This window comes from Lepidochelys kempii, chromosome 5 (genome assembly GCF_965140265.1).
Source record: "Lepidochelys kempii isolate rLepKem1 chromosome 5, rLepKem1.hap2, whole genome shotgun sequence".
NCBI lineage: Eukaryota > Metazoa > Chordata > Testudines > Cheloniidae > Lepidochelys > Lepidochelys kempii.
Window position 1 is genome coordinate 108,318,304 of NC_133260.1, and position 17,611 is coordinate 108,335,914.

The window sequence follows — 17,611 nt, forward strand, 5'->3', positions numbered from 1 at the left end:
AGCAATAAAGTAAATTCTGAATGGTGAATGCCTCCAATACTGTATCATTTTGGGTTGCTGTTTTTGTTTTTATATTGAGCAAATATGCTGTTCACTGTGTGTCTTCTGATTCATACAGAGCACTAAGACTGGTGTGAGGTCTCTTTCTGATCTGTAAAGCTTTCATAGTAGACTAAAAGAAAAGGAGTACTAGTGGCGCCTTAGAGACTAACCAATTTATTTGAGCATAAGCTTTCGTGAGCTACAGCTCACTTCATCGGATGCATTCAGTGGAAAATACATTGGGGAGATTTATATACATAGAGAACATGAAACAATGGGTGTTACCATACACACTGTAACCAGAGTGATCACTTAAGGTAAGCTATTACCATTAGTTCACCTTAAGTGATCACTCTGGTTACAGTGTGTACAGTAACACCCATTGTTTCATGTTCTCTATGTATATAAATCTCTGCAATGTATTTTCCACTGAATGCATCCGATGAAGTGAGCTGTAGCTCATGAAAGCTTATGCTCAGATAAATTCGTTAGTCTCTAAGGTGCCACAAGTACTCCTTTTCTTTTAACCTGCTTAGTATCTCTCACCTTCAGTCCTGCAGTGTGGGTTTCAAAACCTGCCCCTCTGCCGTACTGTACTATGCAAGCTATAGGCCTCAATCAGCTGTCATTGAAATCAATGGATGAGGCCCCTATGAAAGTGGTAAAAAAAAAATATTTAATAGAAACTATGGTGGAGCTGGTAGCAATGCCGTAGTTGACGTTCCTTTATGTATAAATGGATTGACAATATTTTCCAGTTCACTCACTCTCATCAGGGGGACTGGGCATGAGCCAGCATAGAACACGTAATTTGCTGCTGGTATAGACCAATATGAAATCACTATAGCTGAGGAGCAAGCAGGGGAAGAGGTATGACTCAAAGTTTGCTGGACTCTCATTGGCTATCAGGGTTGCTCCTGGGATGGTCCAGCAGTATAGTATATAAAGTAACAATCTAGCCCTTAATGTTTCTTTGCCTGTATTCTATTTTAAAATTATCTTGAGAATATTCTGAACACCTTTTGCAGCATGATTTTGTTTTTTGGTGGAAGGTTACTTTTCTGTTATTCCTTCAGCTAATATTTTTACCTTTTATGTCTTCACTTGGCCATTTTGTGTTCTCTTTAGTTATTGTGTACCTTTGGTGACTAAAGATAGTATCCGATCCTTGGATTCTCAGATAACATCTTTCTCTTTTTCTTTCTATTTCCTCTTTTCCTCCCGCCCGCTCCCTTCAGTTCCAATTCAACCTCACAGTAGTATATGCACTGCTCTCTTCTCTCTCCCTTTTATCAACTTATTGCTTTATGTCACTAGGCTTCTTAAAATTTCTTCTTCTTCATGGCTGACAGCAGTGCAAAGGAAAAATAAAAAGAGGTCAGCTGTCCTTGGGAAAAAGTTTTCTAAGAGAGCAGAAGTTCTATTTAAACTTTTTAGGACACACCTGAAGAAAGCAAGCCCTTAAAATAAAATTATCCAAAAAGTCAGGACTTTTGCCTCTTGTAATGTTCTCCTTTCTCTGAACGTAGACGTGTCTTTGAAACTAAAAGCCTTTTGTAGTCCCAACTCTCTGTACTGTGCATGGGTAATATCCAGCATTTGCCATTGGCAGACATGGCAAAGTGAAGATAATCTACAGCAGTGCTACTCAAAGTGGTGGTGCGCGGACCGGTGCTGGTCCGCGAGCCATCGGCTGCCGGTCTGCGTGGACACTGGAACAAAAATTGCTGTCCCACACGTCAGAGAGCTTGAGAAGCACTGATCTACAGTGAGGCCTTGAGCCAGCAAACACATGCTTAATTTTGAATCAGGTGAGCAGTCCCACTGAAGTTAATGCAGTTTCTACTGAAGGCAATGGGACTATTCAAATGCTTAATATTAAATGCATGCTTAGGTGTTTGTAGGATTGGGTCTTAAATCTGATGATTTGCATCACTAAAATAAAAACTGACTAACATGAATGTTTCTTTGTTCATAACATTTTGGTGATCTCTAGGGGACTAATTCTGCACTTGTAGAACAAATCTCCCATTAGCTTCAGTGGGAGGATCCTTTGCACTAGGAAGTCTGAAGTGAGCCATTTGTATTACTTTCTTGACTTTTTCCCATCTTCCCAAGTGTCATTCTATGGTTGAAGGACCAGGGAATAAGCACAGAAGTGAAACAAATGACTGAGGTAAATCTATCTGTACAAATACAGCACCATGACATCAACTAAATTTGTAATGTCCATGTTCAAGATGTGAGGTTAAAGATCTAAAATAGAATTCTGGAGCCTTTAAGGATTCCAAAGCCACTGCCATGAATTTTTTACTTTCAGATGTAAATTTTAATTGTCTCTAAAAGTCATATCTTGTAAATAGGCTAGTTTCTGAAAATCTGCTGCTTTCTAAATTCTGGCTCTTGTGTTTCGATTGAAACCAAATGGGACTGAGCTTATTACTCCTATTCTGAAAGGTCATTTTGTGAAATGACTATATTTGTGACTATATTAGAAAATAAATCATTTAAAGCCTTCCTGTGGTTGGGTTCTGGCTTGAATGTCTTAGAACCTGCTGTAAGACTATGAACAAAGCAAAGAAGCCTGGTTATTTCAAACTGGTCTAAAGCTGCCACCTTCTGGTAAGTAAGTGGTACTTTTTGTTAACCAGTGTTTGCTTCAGGATAGCATTTATAGGCTGCATTCTACCCTTGATCATTGCTTAGAACTCCGATATATGCCAATGCTGTACATAGACAGAAGGTAAAATACGTTCTTGCTCTTACTGTTGGAGAATGAAAACCATATCAATACAACAGACACACATCCAGGAAATAGGATGTTGGCTGCCAGGAGCCTTTCGGTTGGATTCTTTGCTCAGTGCCCGTTGGCCTGGCATGCACGCATTCTCTTCTTGTACTACATCTTTTTCTGGTTGTTTATATGGTGCTGTCCTTCCCATTGCTTCCAGGCCTCACCAGGACTTTCTGTTCCTCTGAGGGACTATGTGACTTTCTCTGTGGGCTTTCAGAGCCCTCTCCCAACTGTCACTATGCAGTTAGTGAACAATATATAAAATCCACAGGACATTCCCCACCAATCTTAAAGCAACAGAACGACTAACTAGCGAACCAAATCAGAGTTTTCAAAGGGTGCTCAGAATTGCTTAAACAATTTCTAACGTGCAGATACAATATCAGGTACTAGCTGCTATAGGTTCAGAGCAGCAATTTGCTTCAGCTAAGCCTACAAAATTTCATATGGTGATCAGAAACCTGTACAAACCTAATGAGGTCATTGTTCTCCATGCCTCCTTTCAACCCAGTCATATTGTTGTGTCACCTCATGGTCTCTTTCTTGGTAGTTAGCAGGAGCAGGCAGAATCCCTGAAATGGTGATACAGGCACAAGGCCAGTAACAGTAGAACATATATTACTGGAAAGTGGGACAGCCTGCTGCTGGGTTTGCCAACTACAAAATATTTTCACTTTTCTTAAGCAGGAACCACCCTCTCACCTGACCTTCCTCTTAAGGTTACTTGTCAAGTCCTTCCCCTCTGGCAGGAGCCACACCATTTAGGAGCTCTTTGTGGACATGCCACATGCACATATCCAGCCAGCACCATACCTCACTTACAATATTCTTTCTTCCTTCCTACCCCATCTCCCTATGCCCTAGCAGCTTCTTTCCTTTTTCTGCCCACAAATAAAAGGGCCAGCATGCCCATTTGGGAGTGTATTAGGCTCTTGTTGGCTTGTTTATTCACATAAATCTACCATATTATGGAGCTTCTTGGAATGCATCATCCTTCACCCTAGGAAACGCCTAAAACTCACACTTAAAAATTGGAAAATGACTGGCTTAGGATAAATATGATGAGCATCCACTATAAATTTCAAGGAACTATTAAAATAAGATCTGTCATGAGAGTGAACAACACTGAGTTCCTATAACAAATACAGAAAACACTACCACCCCATTGTCTTGCTACAGGAGAGGCAGGATTCCAAAACTCCAGAGCTGTCAGAATCTCAATGGGGGCTAAGGTGCATTTGTGGGAACATTTTCAACTGAAGAGGATTGGAAAATGTTTGGGGTGGTTTATATTTGATATACAAGTTCATCGCTGATATCTGGACGGAGTGGCCATAAAGCTATGAAATGTGTCAATAAAAGGTCAACTATTTTCTCCTATTTCATCCACATACCATTAATCTTTGTCTTCTAGCTTTAGGACAAGAAACATTCTGATTTTAATTGGCACAGGATCAATGACAAGCTCCCACTGACAGCCGAGGTGCAGAATTAGACCCTTAGGGTGTAGCAGCAATTGTTCTGGCTGTATTCCTCTGGTGTTCTCTGAGACACTATGCAGGAGGCAAGCCTGGCAGCCCTGATTCACTTCTTCACATCTTGCTCAGACAGATTTTACAGTGGTGACTTCCCTGGAATTACTCCTGGTTTATAGCAGTATAGATGAGATTGGAATTAGATCCAATGGCTCCGGAAGCTCCCACTGTGTCTCCACAACCACTCAACAGTGGTTTAGCTGCAATCTATCCCTATTAATGTATAGACTATAATTCAGTAAAGCCTTATGAAAAGTTATTATATAAATCAATAAATGTGTACTAGGGATAATCAGCCAGACCCATATACCCACCAGTTCTCACAGACATACTATGTTGTCATTTCACAGAGTTGTGGTATATTGTAGTATACATGTGTGCATTTTGCAGCTCTTCAAATATATATATCCCCTTGTCCCATTGATTTCCAAGCCTCTTTCTCTATGTTCAGATGCAAGAGAAACTAATTACAGTGCCAGTCTTTTACTAAATACTACAGGACCCCGGGAAGTTTTGCCACAAGACTTAAGAAAAAGAAAGAAAGGAGATTATTCATAAAACTCATCTGAAATGCACTGTATGCATAATAACACATAAGGAAAAATTAGCCATTTGATGCATTTTCCAGAGGCTAAAATGTTTCCCCTGAAAAAGTTTTAATAACTGCTTTAAACCACTTGCATCTTCCATGGGCATAGAGATATAGCATGTGACTTATATGTCCCTTAGAAACAATGCTTGCACATCATGACAACCTGCTGGCAACAATGACCTAGCTATAATTCGTATCCCTTATGTCTCTGGTCTTTTTCTCCAAGAAACAACTGCTCCCAACTATATGTCATCCTTCCCTCCTTTCAGCAATGTCTCCCATGCAGAGGGCTTGTTTGTTCACTCACTGACAGCCATGTAAATGAGAAGTAACCCCATCAAAATCAGTGGAGTTATACTAGTATAAAGCTAAAATGAGAGGAGAATCAAGCCCTATATTTTTCTACCAAGGACTGAATACCATTTGCAATGAATCTCTCTATTGGGCAATTTAACTTTCTCAATGCCAGAGAAGTCTGTAGGGATGATTTTAGGTAAAGGGAGAACTGCTGAGTGAAGGACTATCGATAGCAAGCTCAGAAGACAGCAGTGGAAAAAAGCTAAATAAAGAAGAGAGTCAGTGGATGGAGAGAAACAGTGGGAATGGGAGAAGTTGTCATGAAAGGCATGGCAGATATACTATGAGGTTCATCAAGACCTGCAGCATATAAACTTTAATTTAAAATTATTATTCTATATTATTTTCCAAAACTGAACCAAAAGTCACAGCTGTGCTAAGTCTGTTGCAGACAAGAACCTGAAACAGTATCTCAGCATGACGGCCTGTTCTCTGGCAATATCCCCATAATGCTAAGAATATTTGCTGCTCTGTCAGTGGCTATAGCTACTGGGGAATGATTTTCCCCCATTCTTCGTTACCTGAAAATTGACCATCTAAAATGGCCAAGAACGACTGGAATGGAAAGGACTAACTGATGTTATTGTGATTTGATCCAACTCATTTATAAAAAAAAAAAAAGCGAATACAGATGAAAGCTTGATAAGACAGACAGGATCTCAAAGCATTGGAAAGCATGCATTTCACTCTTGTCAAGATGCAGCTAAATTGCACAACTAACTTTCAAGAAGTTATTAATTTTCACCTTCATCCCACCCATTACAGAATCCTTGATCTGCTGCTGGGAAGAAAATTTTTCACGGTGCATGTCTCTCTTAGCTTTAGAATCCACATAAAGAGAGAGGAAAGAAAACAGGAAAGAGGAATCTGTTCAGAGCAGAAGGACTTCTTCGTGTGGTAGAGAGAGTAGAATAAGTAAGAACAGTGAATTTATCTCATTTTCGTTTCTCATTGCATGTGAATCCATACTTAAAAAAAAAAGTGGCAGATCCAGTTCACATCAACAGGAAGGAGGCTCAGTCCCATTCAGATTTTCTCAAACGTTATGGCCAAATAAGGATATACTGAGATCAACACAGTAGGTGCAATAGGAGTTCTCTCCAAGAGCTGGATAACCCACTGGCATGGATTTTGACTTCCTATAACAAACAGCTTCTAGTTTATGAATGGTGCTCACAATATAAAGTTCCCTTTTGCAATATACATTAACTCACCTGTAAAATGGTATTGTAATGAGGGTAAGCAATCCTTTTGGTTTTCAACAATTTGAGCTATATTTAGCAATGTGATGATGCACTTCTTTCTTCAGATAATCAATAACCGTGAAAATGGTATCTGTCGGTAAAATCTCTCAGAATGAGCCAGAGACTCCACAACACAATGCTGAGAAGATAAAGACATATAATTCTGTTGACAGCCATTTTTCAGTTATTTGATGCATGTCAGTTTCCAGTTCCCTTATCTTTATTTTGAATGATCTTCTAAAGTAGCTTTCACTGACTCTCTGCCACATCACAAATATTATTGGGTATTTAATGTGGTTTCTTGCTGTCTCTGGCAGGAAGGAAAACAGGTTCAAATCAGGGATATTTGAAATGCTGCATGAGGTATATCAACCAGCCAGATTCCATTCTTTTCTCCCTGTTTGTTATAAAGTAACACTACAAAAAGAATAAAAAAGTAATCTCTTCAAAGCCAGTAGAATAAATGACATATATACTGCTATGAGTAAAACAAAAACACACTACATTTATGCACAGGACCTAGTACATGGGCGCCTGAACTCACTTGGCATCTCTGGGCAGGGGCAAGTTTAGATTTGGGATAAGAAGCTAAATCCCTGGACAGTGGTTCCAATCTGAGTTTTAGGTCTGGACCCTTGTCCAATTTGCTTTCAGTAAATTTTGATTCAGAATAGCTGATTGGAAAAAGGCTTTCCCCTGAAGGAAAATTTTAACTTTTCATAAAAAAAACAAACCAAAAGAAAAAACCAATATTTTTCAGGTTTTGGGATTTTTTCAATTAAGAAATCAATTTTCTGTGAAAAGCAGACATTTTTCATGACAAAAATTGTTTTGTTGAAAACCAATTTGTCCATTGAAAAATAAGTTTTGATGGAAAAATTTTAACCAGCCCTAAAAGTAAGCAAGTTACTTTATGAGGGTATTTAGTACAGCTGATAAATTTTCTGACAGATTGTTTTTCCATTGGAAAATGGTGATTCATCAAAAGCAAAACCATTTTTGCAGAAACATCAAATCATAGAAATGTAAGACTGGAAAGGACCTTCAGAGGTTGTCTAATCCAGCCCCCTGCGCCGAGGCAGGAGCAAGTAAACCTAAACCATCCCTGACAGGTGTTTGTCTAACCTTTTCTTAAAAACCTGCAATGATAAGGATTCCACAACCTCCCTTGATAAACTATTCCAGTACTTACAGTTGTAACTTTTTGACTGATTTAGAGCGCAAATTGCATGAGTTACTAACCACAGTTCCTTTACTCAGGCAGCTACATAAGATTATAATTAAAAATGAGATTGGTGAGGCACTCATAGAAACATAAAATCTCTATTAGTACATAGATACAAACAAGTTGCATTGGAGTTATAGACATGTAAGAGGAAAAAGATAAATACAGCACAATAACACCTGTATTGCACACACTGTTACCTTATGGAGACCATCAGAAGTGAAGATGAAAACAAAATTTCCTATGAAACAGAACATCCAGCTCCCACCCAACTCTAGAAGTTAGCAATGATGAGTGGATGGGGAAGTGTCAGAAAGTTTAATGTGATCTCCCAAAGGTTCAGATACTTCTCTGATCTTTAGCAGAACTGCAGCTCCCCAAAGGTCTGCACAACTGGATTGGAAAGTTTACACCAGCAGGCTCTCTTTCAAGGTTTCTGGTACTTACTACTTCTATCAGCATCAGAAATATTAGAAGAGATGCTTATCTGTGCTTCCACTTCATTCTAAATAAGAACCAGAGTTCAAAAGTGCATAAAATAAAGGGAGGAGGGGAATTTGTTGGATCATATTAAAGAAGTTCTGTATTAAAATCACAAATGAGTTTGATTCCCCAGAGTTTAAATTCCAGGGTATTACTAATTAAGAGGTCTCTTGGTTTTTGGTACTGTTTCTCTCCCTCTATGTGTGAAACTTGCAAGCTGCTAATTGTGTTAGTACATTCTAAGACAGAGTCTGTTCTCAAAGCAATTCACAAGAGAGAGAGACTCAAAGCAATACTCTAACAACAGAAACAGCACCCAGAGACTCCCCACCCTTTTGTTGTATTAACAATTATGATTAAAATAGAGATAGAGGATGTATGTGGATGGATGTTTGGTGTGGATAATAACTGAATGATCAGGGAGGTGCCAGCCTAAGAATCCAGTGTCCATCGGCTGAAGAAGGCGTCAAGTGGAAATAATCAGAGGATCACCCCCGGTGGGCAGACTGGAATCCACCCAACAGCCTCAAGAATGGGAGAACCAAAGAACAAGATAACATCTTGGAGCCGTCAGGAATGTGCTATCTGCTGATTGATTCAGCAACAGCATGATGAAGCAATTCCCATAGACTGGCATAGGAAGAAATTCCTATAAAAATAGACTCTAAAAAGTGAGAACTTTGGGGTCTGATTCTGCAAACCAACTTCCAGGAGCATCAGATGAGCATCTGACAAGGCCCTGCTCCCTCCTCATGTCCAGGCCACCTGGCCAGTGACTTGGCATGAGCAACTCTAAGGCTGGTAACTATGATAACAACCTTGCAGAACCTGTGTGTGTGTGTGTGTGTTTGTATGAATGAATGTGAGAATAAATATGAAATTGAATGGAATGTTATAGCTATAACTAACTGCTTACTATGATTCTTTCTGTATTCACAATAAATGTGGTATTTTGCCTTTTTCCCTTTAATAAGATCCTGCTGGTTTTTATTTTATTGGTACAACATTTTGGTGGAGAATTGCGAAAGGGGGAATATTGGCAAAAAACCTCAGTTATTGTAAATATTGGTGTGCACACCGCCAGCTCTAGTGAGCTAGGCATTTCTATTAGGTTAACCAGACCTGCTGGCCTCCGAGAAGGTAGCAGGGGACCTGCTGGTCTCCGAGAAGGTAGCAGGAAAAACAGATTAAACCAGACCTGCTGGCCTCTGAGAAGGTAGCAGGGGACCTGCTGGCCTCCGAGAAGGTAGCAGGGAAAACAGATTAAACCAGACCTGCTGGCCTCCGAGAAGGTAGCAGGGAAAACAGATTAAACTAGACCTGCTGGCCTCCGGGAAGGTAGCAGGGAAGAACAGGTTGGCCGGACATGCTGGCCTCTGGGAAGGTAGCAGGGGACCTGCTGGCCTCCGAGAGGGTAGCAGGGAAGAACAGGTTAACTGGACCTGCTGGCCTCCGGGAAGGTAGCAGGGGAAAAACGCATAGATTAAGCTATGATTTCAGAATCTAGGCTGTGTCACTTGCTAAGTAATACCAGCAGTGAGAAAGAGATTGAAATATCCATGTTAAGATGTTTAAAAGAAAACAGGGTAAGCCAGTACTAGAGGGAGGAATGGAGTCAGAAGAAACTCCAACCTCACCTTTTGTTAAAGAAATTACACCTTTTAAACAAATCCTTCAAAAATTTGGGCACAGTCCTTGGACTAAACAAGCCCTAGCTGATGTCTGCACTATTTCGGACCTAGAGGATAGATTGGCTCAGTATATCCTCATATACAAACCTTCTAGTGCTGCCAAAAGAGATGCAGCAGCAATTTGGTTGTTGTGGGAGGCATGTAAGGATTCTTCCCTCCGCTTGTCTTCATGTAAAGAGGAAAAGGCACAAATGGAAAAGGGAGCAGACAATTGGAAGGTGCTGGCTACAAATATCCAAAGCCAGCTGAAAATAGTGAAAGAGGCACTCCAGGAATACAAAAAGAGTGAAAAAGTTAACTCTGCAGAGGCTGGAGGGAGGCAGGTAAAGGGGGAGAAGGTCCTATGTATGGCACCCCCAGGCATAATTACAAAGAGAAAAGAGAGTAAAAAAAAAAAAAAGTTAACTCTGCAGAGGCTGGAGGGAATTAAGCAGTTAAACTTTGTATTTCACCCAAACAACTTTTAACCGAAAATGTTAAAAAGGAAAAGTGTTAGAGCATTCTTGGTTTCTTTGCAGCCATTCTGAAAGAAAAATGGGCCCTTTTCCAAAGGAATGTCTGTAAATTAGCCAGGCAAAAATAAACTATCTGATTAAAATCATTTGACTGGACAATTTAGTCAAATTTGCTAAAAGAACATAAGAGGGTTCTATTGGAACTTAACTGCCTCAAATGTATAAAGGGAATGTAAGATGTAAAAAACAGAGCAGTGTGGAAGGGATGTTAAGGAAAAGAAAATGTGTATGTATCTGTCTGTGTGTGTGTAAATATGTAAAGTTCTAAGGACCAGTTAGTTTTGTTTTTGTTAATGCCACTAAAAATCCATTTGACTCTTTAATTCAAAGTTGCAAAACTGACAGACCTTTTTGCTAGACACAGGTAATTAGTGTTGTTTGGCTTTGGGATTTGGCATTTAACCCTTAAAAGGTAACTCAATGCTTTACAAAATTTAAAATGTTTTTAAGTTGTGGCTGCAGCAGGGCAGTCAAAATCAGGAGAATATAAAAAAAAAATTGTTTTGGATTCTTTTTGTTTGTTTTTTGTTTGTTTGTTTTTGTAACAAAATAGCAGATGAGAGTTGTAGTAAAAAAAAAATTAAAAAAAGACAGTGCCTCTCTGAAGCAACAGCAGGGGTGAGGTGCACAAAACAAAAAGAAGCACTGTTAGAAACACTGAGTCTTAAAATGGCTCTGAGTAATCAGACTGTCACTTTGATAAAGGTACATGAAAACTCTGTAAGCAAAAAAAGAAATAGTGACACCTTATGTAAAAATGGATCTGGATAATGTTATAGAAGTTAAACTATGGAAGGAATGTGCATTTGCCCCAGAACATGTGCAGGGTATATTGTAGAAGGGGCAAAAGAAATGCAAACATACCATGCTACTTAATTGAAATGCTATTAGGGCTCCAAAGGGAGCCACAATAGGTTGGGTTTTCTTTTTCAGATTGCTGTGTGTTTTGGAAGCAGAAGTTAAAAGTAATCAAAACTCTGGTGAAAGTTGATTGTGTCCCTTTTAAGATAGAGTCTCTGAGCTGCTGATGGCTTTAAATCCAAAAGCAGGAAGTTTCTGTGAAAATGCAAATTACCTAAATGATAAAGGAAGGAAAGAACTAGCAGCACAAAGGAGCTGCAGATAAAGGACACACCTGGTCAGCAAACAAATTGTCGAAATAAAAGGCATGGGATAACAAGATAATTTTAATAAATTTAATGATAATAAGTATCCCTGTAACAACGTATAGTGTGTATGATTTTTGGAAAAATCCTTTAAGGTCGTATGGTAATGATGCTTCTCAGTTATTACCTGTAAATAAAACTTAAAGCTTAACACAGCAGGAAAAACATTATAAACTTGGTCTGCTGTATAAGAAGGAAAACTCAGGGATTTAATGACTAAACAGTGGGATAATTTCCCCATAACCCTTAAAAGATAAAAGCCTTTGAAACCTGGCCTGCCTATAGAACAAAAACAGGAAAATATGGGGGCAATTTCTCTGTTTTGCCTGCAATCAGCAAGGGTATTTGTAAAAGAAATATTTTAAGCAATAATCTGCCACCCCAAAAGGGGTAGAAACATGTTCTTTTTGTCTTTCAGAAAATCAGGAAAAGCTGCCAGCTGAAAAGCAACCCAATACCATGAATCTACTGTCACAATAGAAATTGTGTTCTGTGTTCTATGTTTTGTCTTGTGTTTTGTGTTGTTGCTAGCACTGTTGTGTGTTTAAAAAAAAAAATACTGAAGACCTGCAGGAACTTAAAAATAAATTAAGCTTTCTGTCCCAGCTACAGGACAGCCTGATACAAAAACAAGTACATGCCAATGTAGACTTGGTCCAAATTGGTCTGGGTAACCTAGAAGGCCGATGGAATCTTTAGTAATGGCTTAATACTACCACATGGCTTATCCATAAGAAAAAAAAATATTAGAAATAGGAAACTACACAGCTATAGCTATGGGATGCACTGAAATGCAGATACTTGCACTAGCTACTTTGGAACACAAAATGTTCTGGGTCATATTGGGAAATATTAAGGGTTTGGTGCATTTGTTAAAACAAAGAAAGAGATCATTGTTTGACACTTATCAATATGAATGGATGCAATATGTTTCCACTATTGTAAACCAGACTTGTTAATGGGAGAAATTGTTGTCAAAATTGCACACCAACAGTCCCTGGAGGCAAAGGTATTGAAGGTTAACCCACTCCCCATATTACACATGGGATCCTTTTGGCTACCCTGGACCTTGAGCCAGTGAGCTGGGGAGGGAGGGAAGCTATTGGACACTAGAGGTTGTACCGAATGGACTCCTCAAAAGTGGGTGTGCCTCACCTTGCCTGTTGCCCCAGAACCTTGTGGTAAAGATATATCACTAGGATCATGTATGTGGCATGAATTGGAATCACAAACTCAAATTGCCTCACAGTACTTTCTCTTGAATAGGCTACATAGAAAGTGACACTGACGATTATAAATCTTAGTGTCAAAAGGGGGATTATGTTGGATCATATTAAAGAAGTTCTGTATTAAAATCACAAATGAGTTTGATTCCCCAGAGTTTAAATTCCAGGGTATTACTAATTAAGAGGTCTCTTGGTTTTTGGTACTGTTTCTCTCCCTCTATGTGTGAAACTTGCAAGCTGCTAATTGTGTTAGTACATTCTAAGACAGAGTCTGTTCTCAAAGCAATTCACAAGAGAGAGAGACTCAAAGCAATACTCTAACAACAGAAACAGCACCCAGAGACTCCCCACCCTTTTGTTGTATTAACAATTATGATTAAAATAGAGATAGAGGATGTATGTGGATGGATGCTTGGTGTGGATAATAACTGAATGATCAGGGAGGTGCCAGCCTAAGAATCCAGTGTCCATCGGCTGAAGAAGGCGTCAAGTGGAAATAATCAGAGGACCACCCCCGGAGGGCAGACTGGAATCCACCCAACAGCCTCAAGAATGGGAGAACCAAAGAACAAGATAACATCTTGGAGCCGTCAGGAATGTGCTATCTGCTGATTGATTCAGCAACAGCATGATGAAGCAATTCCCATAGACTGGCATAGGAAGAAATTCCTATAAAAATAGACTCTAAAAAGTGAGAACTTTGGGGTCTGATTCTGCAAACCAACTTCCAGGAGCATCAGATGAGCATCTGACAAGGCCCTGCTCCCTCCTCATGTCCAGGCCACCTGGCCAGTGGCTTGGCATGAGCAACTCTAAGGCTGGTAACTATGATAACAACCTTGCAGAACCTGTGTGTGTGTGTGTGTGTGTGTGTGTGTGTGTTTGTATGAATGAATGTGAGAATAAATATTAGATTGAATGGAATGTTATAGCTATAACTAACTGCTAACTATGATTCTTTCTGTATTCACAGTAAATGTGGTATTTTGCCTTTTTCCCTTTAATAAGATCCTGCTGGTTTTTATTTTATTGGTACAACAAATTGACCAACTTTTAAAAATAGCTTACACAGGTGACGGAAAAGTGGCTTGAGGACTGCATTCATTGGATTTGTTTATATTCTTTATTTATTTACTGCAGGGACTGGGTTTTGTCTATGTGTGGGAGAGTAATGAAAGCCATTAATAGACCAAACACATTGTACAAAGTACAACTCAAATGTATATCTAATTTTCTGTCTCAATAAACATCAAATTAATTTTAATATGTTCTTTTTATTAAAGGACACATTTTCTCGGTACATACCAAGTGGAATACAGTTGGCTGTATACTAATCTGCTGGTCGTGTGGATGTACAAGACAGAGCAGATGAATAATTCTTAAGTTCTTTATCTGGGTGAATCTGAATAAAAAAAATATACTACGGAATAATCAGTGACATTAATTACTACAAATGGCATCTGAGCCTTTCCTCTTCCAAGCTATGCCATAGATAAGAACGTATACAGTATTTAACCATCCTCAAAGGCTTCATTGATCATATGTTCTAAGATGCTTTCTTGTATATATTGGTTTATCTTAAACCTTTTCTTTGTATGCCTTTTAATGTATTGCTAAATGCCAATTCACTCCTCCTTTCTATGATCAGTAAATGAATGAAGCTAATAAGAGTGGTAGGGAATCAGCACCTCACAGGAGCAGGCTCTATGAATTGCAGAATCATGAACAACTACTGTATTTCATTACTTATATGGAACATTGACAAGACCTTTGAAAGTCAGGCATGAATATAGGTGTTGAAATATGGAATTAGGAGCCCAACTAACAGACCAATTTTTAAAAATCTTATCCACAGTTTTTGCTTTTTTAATTTGCATATGGGCCCTCAAGCAATTTTACTCCAATTACAACAGGCCTTTCCCATCCTGAGCAGAGATTGTGCGGCAGGCAGATCCTCCCATGATGTATATCAGCATAGCTTCATTGACTCTAGTAGGCTACATACCACCAGCCGAGGGTCTTGCACTGTGTCTTATTCCAGATCTTTTGCAAAAAGAAGAACATTTGGCTGTTGTGTCTGGAAGACAGCACTGTATGTAACATTGCTTATATATTAAACTCCTGCAGTAATCCAGAACTATGGCACCAGAGAAGGATGGAATAGGAACTTTATTTCCTGGTTTTATTGGTCAGTATCAGAACCTCATTAGTTTTAGGAAGCATTTTATGTTTCAAGGAGATACAACCAGCAATAATTACTGTACAAAGTTGACTTTCATATAGCTTTAATAAATGCCTTTGGACCTTAATGATACACCAAAAAAACAGTACATTTATAAGTTACATAGCTGCCTGTCTCTGTGGCCTATCCAGTTGTACTTGTAACATCTGACCTGTTTTTTATTTTATTTTTGACACTTTAACCAAGGCTTCCATAATCTATAGAATCTCTTCTGGAAAAAAAATAAGCATGCATAATTACTGTTGGCTTCTATTATGTTAAACTCTTTAGCAATTGACTTGAATAGCCATCCCAGGCACTGGGCAAATATGTCAGGGAGAAAGACAGGAGTAGGGCTTTGCAGAATTTATGTGCTTTCTATCTCCATGCGGTGGACAATAGAAAGTTCTGCCTAGCTACATATCACTTGACCTGTCAATGTCAAGCCCACTTATGGGACCCACTTATGTCCCATCCCCTGAGTGCAGCCACACAGGGAGCTGTTCAGTGCAAGGGATGCAAACCTGTTGCATGAATCCCACATCCAGCCCCTCCACTGCCTGTAGAACCTCTACAGCTGGGTTTTAGCTTTACCATGATTAATGAGAAGATTAAGACTTGTGTTAACCCTATTAGGGGAGCCTGTAATGCTGGTCACAATGGACTGTTGTTATAGTGGTGTGATAGCCAGTATCTTGCTGCCCTGTATCAATTGTACTTGTCATATAAATCTTGGAAAATGTAAAATTACATTTTGGTTATTGTTGCTGCTGTTGGTTTGGTGGTGTTTGTTTTGTTGTTATGCTATAGGACAATTACTCTGGAAATAGGAGCTATACCTATTTGCATGATAATGGACCACTATCTTCCAGGCAATGTCTAAAAACAATCAAAGAGGCTACTGAATTTTTATGCAAAATACCTGCTTGCAGCTTTCCCTTAAATCAAATCATTTGGTGGAATCTGGGAGAACCTTTTAGTACCTTAAAAGCTTTTATACATTGGAATATGACTCAGCCTAAAAACTAATCTGATGTAAAGCAGAGGAGAAACACCTGTCTCATAACAAAAACAAACCACGGCTGGGTACCAGGAGGAAGCACCTTGTATTACTTTGTAGGGATTCCAAGGTTGATGGGGGCCACTCCACAGCAAATTACTGAATTCATAAATGTCTCAGGTACAGATCAGAGGGAAGCATGATATGTGAAGAGGGAGAAGGGGCAGGACCTGGAAGAGAGATGCCTTCCTCTCTCACCCTGTCCCCCACTTGGTGCCCCACTTCCTGACTGCAGACCTATAAGTAATAATGGGATTTTATGTGCCCAGACTCCTTTCCATTCCCTGCACAGCACCCTTACCTGATCTCATGTCTATGCTTGAAAAGGCAGCTCTGTCTATAGGTATACAGTTCTGACCTCCGACACCAAGAAAGTGTGCAACAAAGTTAAAAATAGCGATGAAAGGAAGACATTAAGAATTGTTACTTCAAAGACACGTTCTGATGTGGGAGGGGATTCACGAGCTTTTATACTCTGAAACATAAAGGGAGGCACTGAAGGGGAAATGACTACACTTTTAATACACTAATCCTCCCCATGAAGAAATGTATTGGTTTAGTCTGCAAAATAATAAAGTTATGGTAATTAGATTAAGAGTTGGCATTGCAATATCATTAACATTGTGGTGACCTCTCAGATCATGAACAGTAACTTGAAGTATGAACTCCTGCACTCTCAATATCAGTTAAACTGGAATGTTGCTGTGTTAATGTTGTTTATTAATTCAGCTGTGCATGGATGGCTCTTTTACAGACAAATGAAATGACAGGTCCAAGTGTGGGGTTGTCTGGGTGTGATGAGAGTCTCATCCTGAGTGTATCTACATCAGTAGTTCATAACCGTATGGCACTGTAACTGTTCATCATAACAGTATTGAAATAATATCAGAATCTATGTATAATATATTCCATTCAAACGTTTGGATCGCTTCTTTAGTTTCTACTCTGATTTTTAAAAATATCTCATTTGATTTAATCTATGTTTCAACAGCTCTGCAAATTTGGGACAATGCTTACACTGCTACTTTTATTAGTTAGTTTATTTTATTTTATTAGCATTACTTTTCCTGTGCAGTCAGCACAGAGTTTTACTTCTTATTAGGTTACACTGTTCCTAGGAAAAAGGTCATAAACACATTTTAATACATATTTTAGTCCTGTGATTATCTCTGAGATTTAGATTCATACTGATATGATAAAAAGGTTATTGGGGATGGAAAATATACAATGAAGTTGTTTATCAAGAAGGTAAATGTCTTGAATTCAGTTAAACTGTTCTCAGATTCAGTTCTCCAATTAAGATTTCTTCTTCTGCTGAAGTACATTGCAGTTTAAGTAACAGTTTGTACAGTCTTCTATTGTCAGTTACGAGCAATTTTTGAGTGTAGTGTTAATGCGACTAAATCTCTACTTTTTATACCATGTAAAGCAGATGGTTTCATTTAATTTAGAATATATGA